The sequence below is a fragment of the Humulus lupulus genome, chromosome 1 (genome assembly GCF_963169125.1).
Source record: "Humulus lupulus chromosome 1, drHumLupu1.1, whole genome shotgun sequence".
Classification (NCBI taxonomy): domain Eukaryota; kingdom Viridiplantae; phylum Streptophyta; class Magnoliopsida; order Rosales; family Cannabaceae; genus Humulus; species Humulus lupulus.
The window spans coordinates 292,837,289-292,853,604 of NC_084793.1; the positions used below are offsets into that span (position 1 = coordinate 292,837,289).

General features: G+C 33.8%; 1 long non-coding RNA gene and 1 pseudogene across 3 annotated transcripts; one reads left to right on the forward strand and one right to left on the reverse strand.

Moving 5' to 3' along the window:
• Nucleotides 1-908: 908 nt before the first annotated feature.
• Nucleotides 909-8,477, reverse strand: LOC133809905 (uncharacterized). Of its 3 annotated transcripts, XR_009881655.1 has the most exons (6): nucleotides 8,177-8,477; nucleotides 7,993-8,064; nucleotides 7,750-7,866; nucleotides 7,392-7,485; nucleotides 5,270-5,362; nucleotides 909-1,181 (listed from the first exon to the last, which is right to left on the reverse strand). It is a non-coding gene; the product is annotated as an uncharacterized LOC133809905 (long non-coding RNA). The 3 variants fall into 3 exon arrangements; XR_009881643.1 differs by having other exon boundaries at nucleotides 7,750-8,064; XR_009881649.1 differs by lacking the exon at nucleotides 909-1,181 and adding an exon at nucleotides 3,542-3,771 and having other exon boundaries at nucleotides 7,750-8,064.
• Nucleotides 8,478-12,386: 3,909 nt separating this feature from the next.
• Nucleotides 12,387-13,783, forward strand: LOC133779125 (glycine--tRNA ligase, mitochondrial 1-like; annotated as a pseudogene).
• The last annotated feature ends 2,533 nt before the right edge of the window (nucleotides 13,784-16,316 follow it).

Here is a 16,316-nt window from a genome sequence, read left to right on the forward strand (position 1 = left end):
GCCGTTTGATATTTTGGCACTTTTTATCTGAAATGTTGTTTAGATGATTAAAATTTAAAATTTGCCTCATCATATATATATATATATATTTTCATTGTTTTTTTTACTGAGTAACGTTGTCATATCTGCGATCTCTTTCCTTTAATAACTTTCTTTTATTGGGTCTTTTGTAAAAAAAAAAATACTTTTATTAATTATATACGTTTTTTTCCCACAATTCTTTAGTTTGTTTCTAGATTACTTTGTGCCTGATGATGAAAACTTTTATTTTTGTATTGATATGTGCATTGATTTCATTTTGAGCCTCCATCTTTTCTGCTCTCACCATCTTTGGTACTCACCATGATCCATTATTTTATTTTATTTATTTATTTATTACTATTTTCTCATGTTGGCTGTGGTGATGATGATCTGTGTTTGCTGTTGGTGGTGGTGAATGCCAAAGGTGATGGTTGAAGTGGTGGTGTTTAAACCTTGTAGATGTGATTGGTTCTTAATGAATTTTCAATGTTCATGAAATTTCTAGCATTAATCTCTGAGGGCATTTATATATTAAAATGGTCTCTTTTTACAGCTACAAAATATATATTTTATTGCCTTATGTAATAATATGAAGATATTGTCATTTTTTTTTTGTTAGTTTTCACTTTCTTTGCATGCTTATTTGCCGTGTGATGGAAAATCTAATTTTCAGAAGCAGTTTCATGGTTTTGCATTATAAGCCTTCTCTCTCTCTCTCTCTCTCTCTCTCTATTTTTTCACCAGAAAAAGTCTATTTTACAGAATCTATTGTGAGTGCTCTTAAGGCTTATAATGAAAATTCTCATGTACACTGTGTAATGACCCACTACTCTAGACTTTTGGACCATTAACGAAACTATACATACAAATCCTTAATAAAACTTACATTTGGAGAAAATACCATAACTTTATTAGAAAAACTTGTAGAAATAAGAGTTCCTTACATAAAATATCAAGAAGGATATGGGATCCCATTGTCTTAAAAACAAAACATAATTTAAAATATAAAGGAGTTACATAGAAAGTGCAGAAAAATACATGTAAAACCATAAATAAAAGACTACATCCTTGAAATCGAACTCTCGACTCCTTGAATCCATTCACCACCGATACACATTCCCGAAGCATCCACGAACCTTACCGCCACTAAAGCTATTTTCCTGCACATACAAACAAAAAAGAATGAGCCTAATGCCCAGCAAGGAAAATCTAACACATAGTTCATATACATAAATTTCATAAGAAACATAAAGACATAACATAACACTTTATCATACACATACTATAATGGCCATTATTACTTGGGGTCCCATAGACTAAACAAGTCATATGCCCATGAGATTAGTGGGGTCCTACTAGCTAAGTAGGTCATATGCCCAAGCCTACAAACATACATATTCATAACATATTTTATAACATATTTCATAACATAAAACATAAGATAACATAAACATAAAACATATAGATTCTATCCTATTTTCCTTACCAAAGTTACCGGGATATGAGGACAGAGTTGGGACTTTTGGAACACTCCTAAAACCATATATAACAGGGTGAGTAGATTTGAAGAAAAAGAAATGAAAGGAATGGAAGGACTAAACCATGAGAAAAATACTTTATAAAACCTTTTTGCTCAAGAACTTAGATTTCCTAACCAAAATAAAGATTAAGGTTAGAGGCTGAGTAGAAGACTATGAGAACTTAAAAGAACAAGTACAGAAATGAACTAGAGTTTTGGGTTACCTTGAAGACTTGTAAGACCAATCTATACCTCAAACCGAAATACTATAAATCCTTACTTCCCAAAGTGTTTGATAAGCTTATGATGATCAAGCTTATGATTTCCCAACCCAGGTGTTTACACTCTCACACTCAATTAGCACTTGCAGCCTCTGAACTTAGAGCAAAAGATGAATAGTGGTTGGGTACTAGGTCCTATTTATAGAGTTTAGGAATGAAAGGATCTTAATTTTACTTGAATAAAAATAATAGCTTTTTAGGTGAAAATAATTTGAATTATCGTTCAGCAGAGGCTGAAGACTCGTTCAAAAAGATGCTGGAATTATCAAGAGGTTGAATGGCTGAATGGGAAATGATTTCAAAATGTTTCAAAATATACTGAAGGAGGCGATATATCGCCCCCTGTAGGCGATATATCGCCTGGGCCAGTATGCTCGAGGCTGTCGTGCATCGTCACGTGTTTTCCGTATCTACGTGCTGCGATATATCGCCCCTATAGCTGCGATATATCGGCACATGCTGATTAATTAAACACGAACTTACACATTTTTAGCTAAGTTTGAATGGAGTAAACAGCCTTGACTAAGCCCTCAACGTATTCAAAACTGCTGACTGACCTTATAGCATTCAAACTTTTACCCTTATTAAATTTAATCCTCAAAATACTTAATCCTTAATCATCCATACATAACATGTGCTTAAAATCCTATTGGTCCTTATCTAAACCTTATAGTATAATATATATTATCCTTAATATCAGTCATATTAATCAAACCTTAGGTTAAAATTAATATTCTTAAACTATAGGTTAAACTTAGAAAATCTACAAGTACTACTATGAGTGTCCAAATAATTCCCGATCTAAACCAAAAATCCACAGTTACAAAGATAATGCTATAAATACTATAATACTACTATCTATCTTAGCTAAGTAAAGTTCTTGGACTCTACACACTGTTAATGACCATATTAGCTTATGAGATCTGAGGGCTTTTGAATATCTAAGTTTGTTATTCTCTGTTTTATAATGCTTTATTTGATTTATTACATGTTAATAGATTAGAGGAAGAATTATTTAAAGATTACCTTTATTATTAATCTATTTTATAATGCATGTTTTTTTAACACTACTTGACAATGCCTTTGATGCTTTTGTATCAAGTAACTTGAACCTGTTTACATTGGATTTGATTTTTTCGATATCTATTTTGGCCCATCTTTGCTTCTTAGACTATGAACTTTTTTTTTTGGCCTGATGATGATAGTTTTACACACGAGTCTTCGGTTTGGTTTTATCTTTCTGCTCCCACCATTATCAACATTCACTACTACAAAAAAGGATTTTTAGGACTCGCAGGGCGCGAGTCCTCTATTTGAGAGCCTTAAAAACTAAGGTTTTTTAGGACTCGCGTTGCGAGTCCTAAAAGAATGTTTTTAAATCTGGTTGAGTGCCTTTAATTAAGTTTTTAGAACTCGCATTGCAGGTCCTAAAAGAACATTTTTAGGACTTGCAGCGTGAGTCCTAAAAAATCTGCTGCGAGTCTTAAAAAATCTGGTTGAGTGCCTTCAATTAAGTTTTTAGGACTCGCAACGCGAGTCCTAAAAAATCCGATTGAGTGCTTTAAGTAATTTTTTAGGACTTGCTTTGCATGTCCTTAAAAGTAATTTTTTTTTAAAAAAAAAATGCAGCTACAATTTTCATTTTGATTTATCAAAATATATCCCTTTGAGTGTACAAAATGTATTATATATGTTAGATTTCTAAAATTTCAAAAGGAAATACAACAAAATAATTTTTTATTAATTACTCAAAAATATCATTTTAGTATTTAGTCTACTCGGCTTACAAAATCATATTACATGACAGTTTATACTACAATCAAATTATATCATCACCAAATATTAAACAAGAAATGTATACAATGTTAGTGAAATGTATTTTTTATTCTAAAAACTTCAACTGTCAATGTTGTCTAGTATTACGCCAAAGAAATGCATCTCAATATAGACCTGCCCATTATAAAAAAGTTATTTAATTATAAATATATTATAATTCAAACTTATAAATAAGTAGACACACACATCATCATCATCATTTGCTTTTAACAATCAAATGAAAGTGAAAATGCATAATTAAGCTACGCAAATTGCATTCAAATCAAATAGTTTTGACTAAATTAAACATCTAATTAAGCATCTTTTAAGAGACCCTTTTAATCATAATCCACCTCTTAATCTCTAATTTTATTAAAACTTAAATGCAGACTTATTATTTATTATGATGTTATGGTTCAAGTGGGAATGAGCTTAAGTGATAAGACATTAGTACTATTTAATTACTTGATTAATTAAGAAAGAAACATCACTAATTTGAATCCTATCTTGGATGTATAGTAATTGGAACTTATGATGGAAAAAGATATTAAAACTATTATATTGCACATCAAATTCTTTGTTTATTTGCAATAACTGATGTTGGTTTTTTTTATCTTTTTATCTTTTAGCTAGGGACATTTTATGAAACAATTTTTCGCATTGTAAATACGATCAATTTTAACATATAACTTAATCAAAATCCTCCCCACAATTACACCTATTTCACGAAACGGAACCTATAATTACTAATAAGAAGAAACAAACTCAATCCACCAAAAACAATTCAGAATCTAAACCCAGAAACACCAAATACAAGCAATTGAAAGAGATTGAAAAATATCATCAAGAGTTAGAGACAACTCCAGCCTTTAATGAAACCCCTTCTACGCAACTAAAACCATCAAATATTTTTTTTTAAAAATACTCACTTCAGCTGCCTATGAAGTAACCCCAAGCGTTGATTCTAAATAATAAATTTCTTCATGCTATATAGATATATATTCCTAAAAACCAAATATCATATATCCTAAATCTATTTCAAATCATATAAATCCTAGAAATTAGGTTAAAAAGGTAAGAAAATAGGCCACAATCACCAACGTAAGCTTAGTTAAAGGTTCACAATAAGTGGCAGAACAAACACCGTTGAAGGATCTTTCTAAGATTAATTTTCAGAATGTTATATTATATGTCCACACAAAACTAAGTACAAAAAAATATATAGAAAATCAGACAACATATCTCCTAATTTACTAGCCTAGCCATATGTCACAATCAACACCATGTCAAACAAATCAAACAACACACAGGTTTTCATCCATATATCACCGCAGCACGCAAAATTCTCAGAACCTACTTCACTAAGACATGCAAGTTTTCAACCTTACATTATCACCGCAGCACATAGAATTCCCAGAACCTACTTCACTACAGATGAATATCTAAGATATTCAAACTCCACTAAGTACAAAAATATTTTACATATAGCCATAAATAAGAAGTCTTAACTCAACTAGGAAACTATTTTTTTATAATTCAAACTCAGATAAGCTCTAATAAAAATCTTTAAAATATATGAAAATAAAACTGCAATCAATTTCTAATTACATGAAACATGTTTGGTATTAATTACCTATTCTACACCTTGAACTGAGGACCTTTCCTTTCTGGAAGCATCACCATGTTCAGCTTCAGCAGCTAAACTGTCATGGACGTCCACAACATCCTATTAACAGTGGCAAACGTGAGAAGTAAAGGCAGTGAGAATATTTACAAAAGTAATTCATAGTGCTTATAATAACAGACCAATTTCAAGAAAAAATATATTCTAAATGTTATTGCTGCAGTGCAGGAATAAAATCCACAATAGCTTAACTATAAGTTTGCTACATCTGTGCAACTCTAATTTATTTTTTCTTTCCAAGGGATAATAATGTCTTTGGCGGCTTTCACTCAGTCAGATATAGTAGAAATGGTTGAAACTGCTGCTCTTCTTTGTCAAATATTGTACTTGGAGCATATAAACTCCAAGTTTGTGCTGAGAATGGTTAATATGCGTCTTGATCATGTATTTTTTTTCCTTGTATTATTGACTACATCTACGTGTTTCTGAAGATAAAGATGACAATCTCTATTCATTTCAACAGATGATTCTTGCCATGGGTATTCATCAGCTTAACTTCAGAAGGTCTATTCTAGTTTTCCTTTCCTCTGCTTTTTCTCTAGTACTATGGGTTTGCATTTTATTAATATTATATTTTGCCACATATTTTCAGTGATTGGTTAGCCTTTTGGATTTCATATGTGATGGTCATTTAGATTGCAATGACCTGCTAACATCTATAATAATAGGTTAATCTTATAGTTTCTAGTTCCTGTAATCAGAATTTGGTAGGTCCATTTCAATAGTGTTTTTCATTTTTCATCTGCATACACTACTTAATGTCATAAAGTTGTTTTGGTAAAATATTACAGGGAAGAATTGCTGCTTTAACAACTCGCGTGTGGATTTCTATCTTGACTATGAACCACACTCATCATCAACAAAGAACATATGCCATCTCTTCCAAAGTATGTACTGTAGCACTTAGCTCTTTCTGAAATTCTCTTAAGCAGTTGAGAGATCCAGTGGTAAATCACTCATAAGTAATACTGAATATTTCCCTCTCTTTGGAAATTGAAGGATGACTCTTCTTGGTTCTACTATCATTTGTTTTGTTTTTTTTCTTCTTTAACTTTGTTTTTCTCATTTTATTTGGTTTGGTAGTGATCTGAAAGGGTACTTTTTCCAAGTATGACTATGGAGTACTATCATATGTCATTTCTGTCCTAATGGAATTTATAGGACAGCTGAAGGTTACAAAGCTCTTGTTCTGAATCAAGAAAAAGTATCTTGGTACAAGGAAGTTTGGAATAGAACCATCATACCTAAGCATCGATTTATCTTATGGCTTGCGGTTTTAGACAGGCTAGAAATGAAAGATAGGCTGTTTAGATTCAACACAACCACTGATTATCTTTGTCTTATCTGTGGTAGTAACAGAGAAACAAGAGAACATGTTTTCTTTGACTGTCATTTGAGCTCTTCTTGCTTGAGGAAAATCAAAAGCTGGCTGGAATGGAAGACAGCAGTTTTCACTACGCATAAGCTGCTGAGATGGATTGCTAAAGCTAGGTTATATCAGTTCAGGAAACAAGTCCTTATGGTGGCGTTGGCAGCTATGATATACCAGATTTGGTGGTGTAGAAATGAGGCACTATGGAATCAAAAAGTTTATACAGCAAATATAATTGTTCAAAGGATTCAATTTAATGTAAAGTACAGAATTAGAAGTTTAATGCCTAACAATGTTCAGTTGATAGAAAGAATGGTTTGAGAAATTGTAATAGTTTTCAGTCAGGTTTTTCTTACCTTGGCTATTGAGTTCTAAATTGAAAGTTAGTAATACACAGATCTTATTTACCAATTTTTTTTTAAAAAAAATCTAATAATTCTATATTACATCCTACATGCACGCCACATTTAATAAAACATGATAATCAGAGAAAAAAAAAAGGTTCATTACGATTGAATACCCATTACTAATTCAATAAGATTTTTTTTTATCCTTGATAGTTTCTTCTAAAATCACAATCCTCTCCAAAGAAATAACTCAAAATATAAGAAAATTAAACTAGGGAAATAGAACATGGAAGGAAAAACTGGTTCTTGCGTCTATACAAGTTATTAAAGCAGTAAATTTAAAGCTACTTACCGCATATACCATCATTCACTCTAGTAGAATAACACTTTAGGAGCATGCCCTGCATTTTGACAATAGAATCTTCCATTTGGACAAGCAGATGTTCCTACAACCCACCAAACAAATATGCATAGCATTTATCAAAATCAATAAATCACATAGACACCCAATAGAAAAGTATAACATTTCACCAAACAATGCAATGAAAAGAAAGCGAAAAGAAAAACCAAATGAATGATATACAAACTGCAGTAAAGTTAGCTAGTATAGTAACCAAAAAAAACCCATCCCCATAAGAAATCAGATGCATCTTTCACCTAATATAGATAAATAATCAAATTCAGTAAAATATAGGAGAGGAAGATGATACCAGGCTCGTCGGTGCCATCGGGGCAGTCGCAGAAGTTGTCGTTGAGCTGGGTTTTGGTGAATTTCTTGGATCTGTCTTTACATTTGATGGAATCAGAAGACTTGTAGTATTTTTCATCTGAGTAATGAAGCCAACACCGTCAATAATCAATCATTCTTCTCATCACATATACAAACAAATATAAATTGAAATGTAAGAAAAGAGAAAGATGATTCTTCTCATCACGTCGATCCCCATCCCCACCATTGAGCCCGCATCTGAGACGAGGAAGACCACGAGCCCAGACCCACACCTCTTCCCCGTCACTGTCGTAGCCTTGCCGTAAAGAGAACAAAGTGAGAGAAAACAAAGTGAGAAAGAGAACCATTTAAGATAAAACATTACAAACCCATATGCCAAAATAACATTAGAAAACATGTATGACTACCTAACTAATCACAGATCGTCAAACAAGAGGCTCGGGGTAGTTGGAATCTCGCCGGAAAATGCAAGAGGCGGTCGGCTTCGGACCGTTGGTTGACAGCCCTGAGCAGCGCGTATGGTGGTGAGCTCGCGGGGGTTGACGTATCGAGGGCCGGCGGTTTGATTGGGCTGGCGCGTGTATGGCTCCGGTGATGGGGCGATGGCCGTTCGGGCCTGGCAGAGGCAACACAGTAAGAGAGAGAATGAGGCTTCGGGGAAGATAGAGGAAAAGAGGGAGAGAGAAATGATGTTTCAGATTTTTTTTATTTAAAAATTTTCTTATTTATTTAGTTGAAAAAAACTAAATCTAATATATAAATTCTTTTTTGGTTAACACAATTTATTTTTTATTTAAATTAAAAAAATCTTGTGTGTGATTGAAATAGATTTCCAAAATGTGTATTTTGACCCATTATATATTTTCGAAACAAATGAGTGTTTTTATGCTCTTATACTTAACAATTTTAAGGACTTGCTTTGAGAGTCCTTAATACTTTTTTAGGACTTGCAAAACGAGTCTTTAAAAGTCATCATGTTTTTAGGACTCGTAAAGTGAGTCCTTAAAGAGTATTAAGGACTCCCAAAGCAAGTCCTTAAAATTATTAAGTAAAACACTCATTTTTTAGCCCAGATTTTTTTAGGACTCGCATATTTTTTTAGGACACTCATTGCGAGTCCTAAATTGTGTTTTTTCAGGACTCCCAATGAGTGTCCTAAAAACTCCAAAAATATTTTTAAGGACTTTCATTTATGTGCGAGTCCTAAAAAAGTGTCCCGTAAAGGGTATTTTTTAGTAGTGATTTATTATAAGCCTCCAAAGGCCATTTGCTGCATATTTTGTGTCAACGTATCGTTACTCTTATTATTATTGTTGTTCTCTAAAGGATAGAATAAATTATCTGTTGGAAGTGCATTTAGGGTGGTTTTGGTGAATGTCAATGGCAGTGGTTGTAGTGGTAATGGTTTAACCTCCTGAATGATGTGATTGAATTTTTAGCAAGTTTTGCTACAAGGTGGCTTCAACATTGTTGTTTTCTTGAGGAACTTGTTGGATTGAGTACCACATTGTTGTTTAACGTCTACTCTCATTGATACTTTTATGGGAATGGATTTCATTCTTTTCAGTACTTTTTTTTATTCAAACCTTTGTTGTAAATATTGTATTTTGTTTCTCTTTGTAAAATTGTATTATATCTTTCTTCTTTTGATGTGTTCTCTGGAATTTGTATCTTAGATTGGACAGTTTTAGTCTACAATTTATTTCTAATACTTTACAATACTATTAAAATAGATTTAGTTATGATTTCTTGTTAAAATTCTTTTATTTGTAATTTACTTTTCTAAAATGTTCTTACAGTGGCAAAATCTATTTTTATATGCTAGAGTAAATTGATTTTTTCTTCCCCAAGTTATCATTCTCTTGCATTTGATAATGGTGAATTTAAATGAATTGTCTTTAATTTCTTATGCCTCTCTAATTCTCTTATTTATGTTATTTTTCCCTTTCAGTTGAAAATTATGAAATTCATGATTATGCTTTGAGCGTATAAAAAAAGATTGTTTTAAAATGATTTTTAAACGTTTGTTGCATCTCTAAAAGCCCTTTTTTATTTATTAATAGCCGTTTGATATCTCAAATTACTGGTATGTTATTCTCTTCTTTGTCAGTCCTATATGGTGTAATTTTGTTTATCATTTATATAGCAGTTTTTGTATTTTTTTAATCTTAATGTACTTACTAAGGTTGATGTCGATTGATATTGTAATGCCCCAGATTCCCTATTATGGTTAATGGCTGGATTAGTAGGCCGAGAGGGCCATAACTGTTTAATTATGCCATTAAATGTGTTTATGCATGTTTATGAGAATTATATTATAATATAATGTTAAATGCATGCATGTGAGTCCACATTTGTTTATAGGGGTATTATGGTAATTTGGCCCGTTGAGGGTATAATTGTATATTTGTATGTGCGATAATGATATTTTGTGAGACCACATTATAATGTGGATTGGTTCGAGTATTTCGACATGAGACGATCTTCGAACGTGATTTATCGGTTTGGTCATAACAGGGTTGAGCCCGGGGCTCGGGGTGAGTCTCGGGGTGATATTAAAGGTTATAGCGTTACCGGGGATTTTAGGGTAACGGGTTATGAAATATTGATGTTTAAGGATATTGAGATTAGCGGGAGTTGGGAAGCGTTAATTATAATTAACGGGTTAAGCTAGAAGTACCAATTTTGCCCTTGGGTTGGTTTAGGAGGCTTTGGATGGTATAAGGGGTATTTTGGTCTTTTTAGGGGTGGATATATATGATGTTTGATAACTGAAGGTTGTAGAAGAAAACAGAACAAAAACAGGGGTTTTGCCTCTCCCTTACCCGTACATCATCTTCTTCAATTGTTCCTTTGAGGGTTTTGAGTTCTTGGTGGAGATTCAAGCTAGGGAAACTTAAGGGCTGGATTGGAGACTTGTGTTAGCTTGTGTGGAAGGTTCAAGACAAGTTTCAAGGTGAGTTTTGGCCATTAACACAGCTGGTACTCTGTTTTTGTTTATAGTTTTCAATTCATGTTCTTGATGTGGGAAGTATGAATCAAAGGAGGTTTTTGGTGTTAGTTGATTGGGGTTTGGTGTGAGTGAGGTAAGGATATTGTAAGGGGGTTTAATTACATGTTTGGAGGAGGTTTTATTATAGTTTGAGAGGCTGGTTTGAGAGAAAAACGCACAGGGGGAAAAGTCTGGTTTGTGCGTGGGCTAGTTGCTGAAGTGGGCTGGGTGCCGCGGCACGGATTTTGGGGGCCGCGGCCCATAAGGCCAAATTTTCTAGAAAGAGGTTTTTAGCTTAGGGATTCAAACCATAGGCCTCGGGGTTGGACCTAGTACCCGGTTGGGTAGTTTTTGAGGTCTCGGGGGCTGGGATTTGGTTTGGGAACCCTTAGTTATCATTTTTTATTGATGAATCCTATATTTTGGTTATGACCAGGTGACCGTCGAGGAATTTAAAGGTTGATAGTTCTCAGGGGTCGTTCATATTATAATACTCACTCGAACCAGAGGTAAGAAAACAGTGTAAGAATATAGTTGCACCCTGTATAGATATATGGCATGTTTGGTTTGATATTTGAGGCATGCTGGTTGATATATGTGGACATGGATTGCATATTAAATGCTATTGAACGCTGATTACCTGCTTGAGACACTGACTAGTCAGGGACCGACTCTAAAGTCGAGAATCACGCATTGAATGGCTCTATAGCATTAATGCCAGACCGACCCTAGGGTCGAGAAACTTACAAGCGCTTGCCTGGTCTACGACCAGATGATTATAGCCAAGGTATATGACCCCGGTGACTGTTGTCACAAGGCTAAGGGACGTTGTCCATAGTTTCGACTCTAGAGTCGTGAGGAAGGTTATGTTGGTGACCAATCACCATGCATCTGTCCTGAACAAGCTTATGAAAGAATCACCTATCAGTTAAGCCCTGGTGACCCTATCGTCACATGGCTAGAGGGAGCGATGCTCATTACTGTGACTTTTGGCTATTGTCACCTATTTGTGGGATTGATAGTCCTGAATAGTTATTATGATCGTTGTTGATATTATATCATGTTTTATTATGTTTTCTTGCTGGGCCTTGGCTCATGGGTGCTATGTGGTGCAGGTAAAGGAAAGGAAAAGCTTGCCCAGCCTTGAGTGGAGAGCTTGGGCGATGTAATGTACATACAAGGTCGCTTGACTGCCACGGTCAAGGAGTTCTCAGAGGGACTAGGGGTTTACCCTATTTTTGCCGCTTAGGCCGGCGGGGATTGTATATATGAACTGTAGCAACTCTTTTGTAACATGAACTACTTGTAAACATTTTAAAAAGGCTCATGAGTAGTGTATTTACTTAATGAAATGTGCCCTTTCCTTTTTACTGGTTTTATACCTTAACCTGTTAATGACACTTAGATCACGTTTTTAACCAAAGGACTCGAGTAGCGGGTCAAATTTCCGGTTCACCGTTCACCGTAACTGTTCTGGGGTAACCAGGGCGTTACAGATATTTTTTCTCCTAATGAGCAGTATTTAATTTTTCCATTTTTTTTCTTATTAAATTTATTCTTTAACAGTTTATAGTGAGTCTACAAATTATTGGTGGTTATTTGTCAATCTTTGGTTTTGCTCGATTATGCAGGTTGCGAGTTTAGCTGTTGTTTGTGTTATATGTTTCACCTCTAATGCTTTTGCAGGCAGCAAGAGCAGCTGATTATAGTATTGGGAGTAAGTTGCTGATACCTAAACCCCTCCTCTCACTTTTTGGAAACTTGACAGAACGAATAGGGTAGAGTGATTTGTTTTGGTATTATTGTATTGTTTTTCAGAGTTTAGGTTTATGAAATTTTCAAGTCTGTTGCATTTTATACACTTAAGGAGTATAGAATTACAGCTCCAGACACTAAGAATCCACTTTCTGATCCATATCCATTCAATCTTATGTTCCAAACATCAATAGGCCCATCTGGCTTGAGCCCTGGGTGAGCACGTTACATTTTGGTACTAATTATTCTTAGCGATTCTTTTTTATTAAGACTCCTGTTTGGTCAGTAATGATATGTAATTAAATCTCCTCTGCTGCAGGTTCATGCGGCCAGAAACTGCACAAAGCATATTTGTTAACTTCAAAGACTTGTACTATTACAATGGGAACAAGCTTCCTTTTGCTGCTGCTCAAATTGGCCAGGCTTTCAGAAATGAGGTTCTTAATTTTCTTATCTTTGGACATTAGCACTTATGTTTGCATAGGATGCTCATATTATTTCTAATTGGTAACGGGTCTTGGTAACTAGTATTTTGGTCCTCTCCTTTCTTATAAGAATAGAAAATAGCCCTGTAATGTAGCTGTTGCATTCCTTAGTGCTATGCTTCTTTTGTGCCCAAAACTGTGTCCCATTGATCTGTGACAGTGTTGCAAGGTCCATTTTGTTTTTTAAATAAAACCTTAAACAATATCTCATTCCAAGAATACTGTATATATCTGCAGATTTCTCCTTGACAAGGGCTTTTGAGAGTTCGTGAATTTACACTTGCTGAGATTGAACACTTTGTGGATCCCGAAGACAAATCTCACCCAAACTTTGCAGAAGTTGCAAAATTGGAGTTTCTAATGTTCCCAAGGGAAGAACAAATGTCTGGCGAGTCTGCAAAGAAAATTTGTCTGGGTGATGCAGTTGCCAGGGTTTGTTTACATAACTTTTATTCAATATCTCTAAGCATGTGATGATGATTATAGTGCTACATGTCACTTAGGGAATTGTTAATAATGAAACTCTCGAGTACTTCATTGGGAGAGGTTATCTTTTCCTCACTCGTCTTGGTATAAACGAAGAACGTTTACGGTTCCGCCAGCACCTTGCAAATGAAATGGCTCACTATGCTTGTGACTGTTGGGATGCTGAGATTGAGTGTTCCTACGGTTGGATTGAGTGTGTAGGTATCGCAGACAGGTCTGCATTTGATTTGCGTGCTCATACAGTAAGTATTTTTTTCTTCTTCTCTTTAATGTCATATTTTTTGCTTGATAGGTAAGGATGGTGGTTGATGAGAGCTCAGGAGGATTTGGTTTCACAGGGAAGAATGAGATTATAAATGGGAAGGCAGCTGTAATTGGGTTCTTGCTGTTGTTGGATTTTGAGCTATTGACTAGTAAAGGTATTCTTAAGGGAACAGGCTTCTTGGACTTTATTTATTCTATTTCAAAAGCTTTGCAATAGTCTCAGGAATTAATCATATTCCTCTGAAATGAGATGAGGAAGTTTTAAAGGCTTTGTTGAGTTCACTGTGTTTTTATGTTATAATCTTTCTTTATGTTATTGTTTTGTGTAGAAACTAGGATGATCTATATATTTTCTTCTTCTTCATATTTTCTACAATATATATCTTTTACCAAATTGTACAATAACGCTTTTGAAGTAATGAAAATGTGTTTTTATTTTTTTTTACTTTTGGACATATCACTCTGTTTGTTTGATTTTCTTTTCTGCTTACATAGCCAGTCAGGTGGATAAGTTAAAATTTATCTATTACATATTTGGTTTCGAAAAGTAGTGGATACAATAAGTTACTAAAGAGTAACTGAAATAATAAGTTACCTGGCAGAAGAATAAATTCAGATTTTTTAAAAATGTATTCTCTACATTGGAGCCTCTTTAGAGAAATTTTGTTTGACCAACAGCATGCATTAAACTATTCCAGCTGTTTTGACTGTTAGTTTCAGTATTTTGATTTTTTTGTACAATTTTTTAGGACTTGGCATTTGGTTTATCACTTTCAGCGCTGCTTGGGGATAATATCTACAACTTTGGCAAGCTGCTGGCACATCCTATTGTAAGAATATCTCTGCCCTACTACTCTGTGCGTGTATTTTTTCCCTTCTTTCTACTCAACTTGCCTTAGTTGCTCTACTTTTTTTTTCCCATTTTATATCTTGCTATACCCTGCTGTTTCGTCAAGTTTTGGAGTTATTACAAATTTAATTTAAACTTTATATACTTACAGGTGGAAACTAGCTTAAGTCTTATGTTCTTAATAATAAAAGGACTTTTTTTTTACATTGTGCAGGTATATTGAGATGATTTCTTTGAAGAAATTCTTAACAACATTTGTAGTTGAGGCCTTTAGAATGGAAGAGTGTATTTCACTAATTTTTGTATACATTTCTTGTTTTGTATTTAGTGATAAAGGAATCTGAATTGGGCATAAATTATGTTGTAATATGATTTCTTAAGCCTAGACTAGTAGACTAAATATTGTAATTACATTTGAGAAATTAATAAAAATCTATTTATGTTACCTTATTTGACTTCAACTTTCATATTTGTTTTCCTAGTTTTGTGTAAGTGAAAAAAGATTATGTTTCTCTAAGCTAATATAACACATGTGTTATACTAAAGTGTAGTATAACACAAAAAAAAGTGTTATATAATCGACTATAAATAACATAATTAAACACTTATCTATATATTAAAATAACACAGAAATTGTGTTATCGTTGACAGTACAATAACACATCTGTATAACACTAATAAAGTGTTATGTAAAGTACCCTGACCTACGATAACATAGTCGGTCTTAACACATCAGAAAGTGTTATCGTATGTTTTGATAACACATTTTCGGTGTTATTAAAAGCATTTTTTCTTGTAGTGATTACTCTATTCACTACTACTACTCATCAAATATTCTAAACTACAACAAATCATCACTTTTTTCTTTATCCCAAATTCACAAACCATTAGTGGTACCAAAGCCTCGTTCGATCAACACCGGGCGTAGTTTTTCCAATTCACCGTGATTTTCGATTCTAGCCGTTCATCTCTACCTCTTCCAATTTTCCATGGAGAAAATTATGATTTTTGGTCCATCAAAATGAGGACCTATTTTCATTCACAAAATCTATGGAAAATTGTTGAAGATGGATTTAGTGTTTCAGAAGACAAGTCTTCACTTATGGAGACTTAGAAGAAGGGCCTGGAGGAGAATCAACAAAAAGATTCTCAAGCGTTATTCTGCTTACAGCAAGCTATGGCAGATGATATAATTCCACAGATTATGGGACACATTGCAGGAGGAGTTCGAAGGAACAATCAAGGTATGCACTGTTAAACTACAGCTCAAAACAGATTTTGAAAATCTTGTACAGAAAAATATGATGCAATAATCTCTGTGATAGAAGAAACAAAAAATTTAGATACTCTACCACCAACTGAATTAATGGGCTTTCTCGAAGCATACGAAAGTAGGCGAGAAATGCATAGTGAAAATTCGACTGAAAATGCCTTTCAATCTAAAATTAATTCGCGGTCGCAAAAATCTAAAGCTGATGGGAGAAAATCACTAGAAAATTTTAAAAGCAAGAGGTATCAAGAAAAACAAAGAGGAAATAATGACAAGTATTCTCCATGTGGCATTTGTAAAAGAAAAAGTCACTTGGAGAAAATATATTGGTTTAAAGGAAAACCTCAGTGCCAAAATTGTAAAAAATTTGGCAACACTGAAAAAGCTTGTCGTTTTAAGAAATCCCATCAAGCTAATTTTTTAGAAGAGAAAAATGATGAAAATA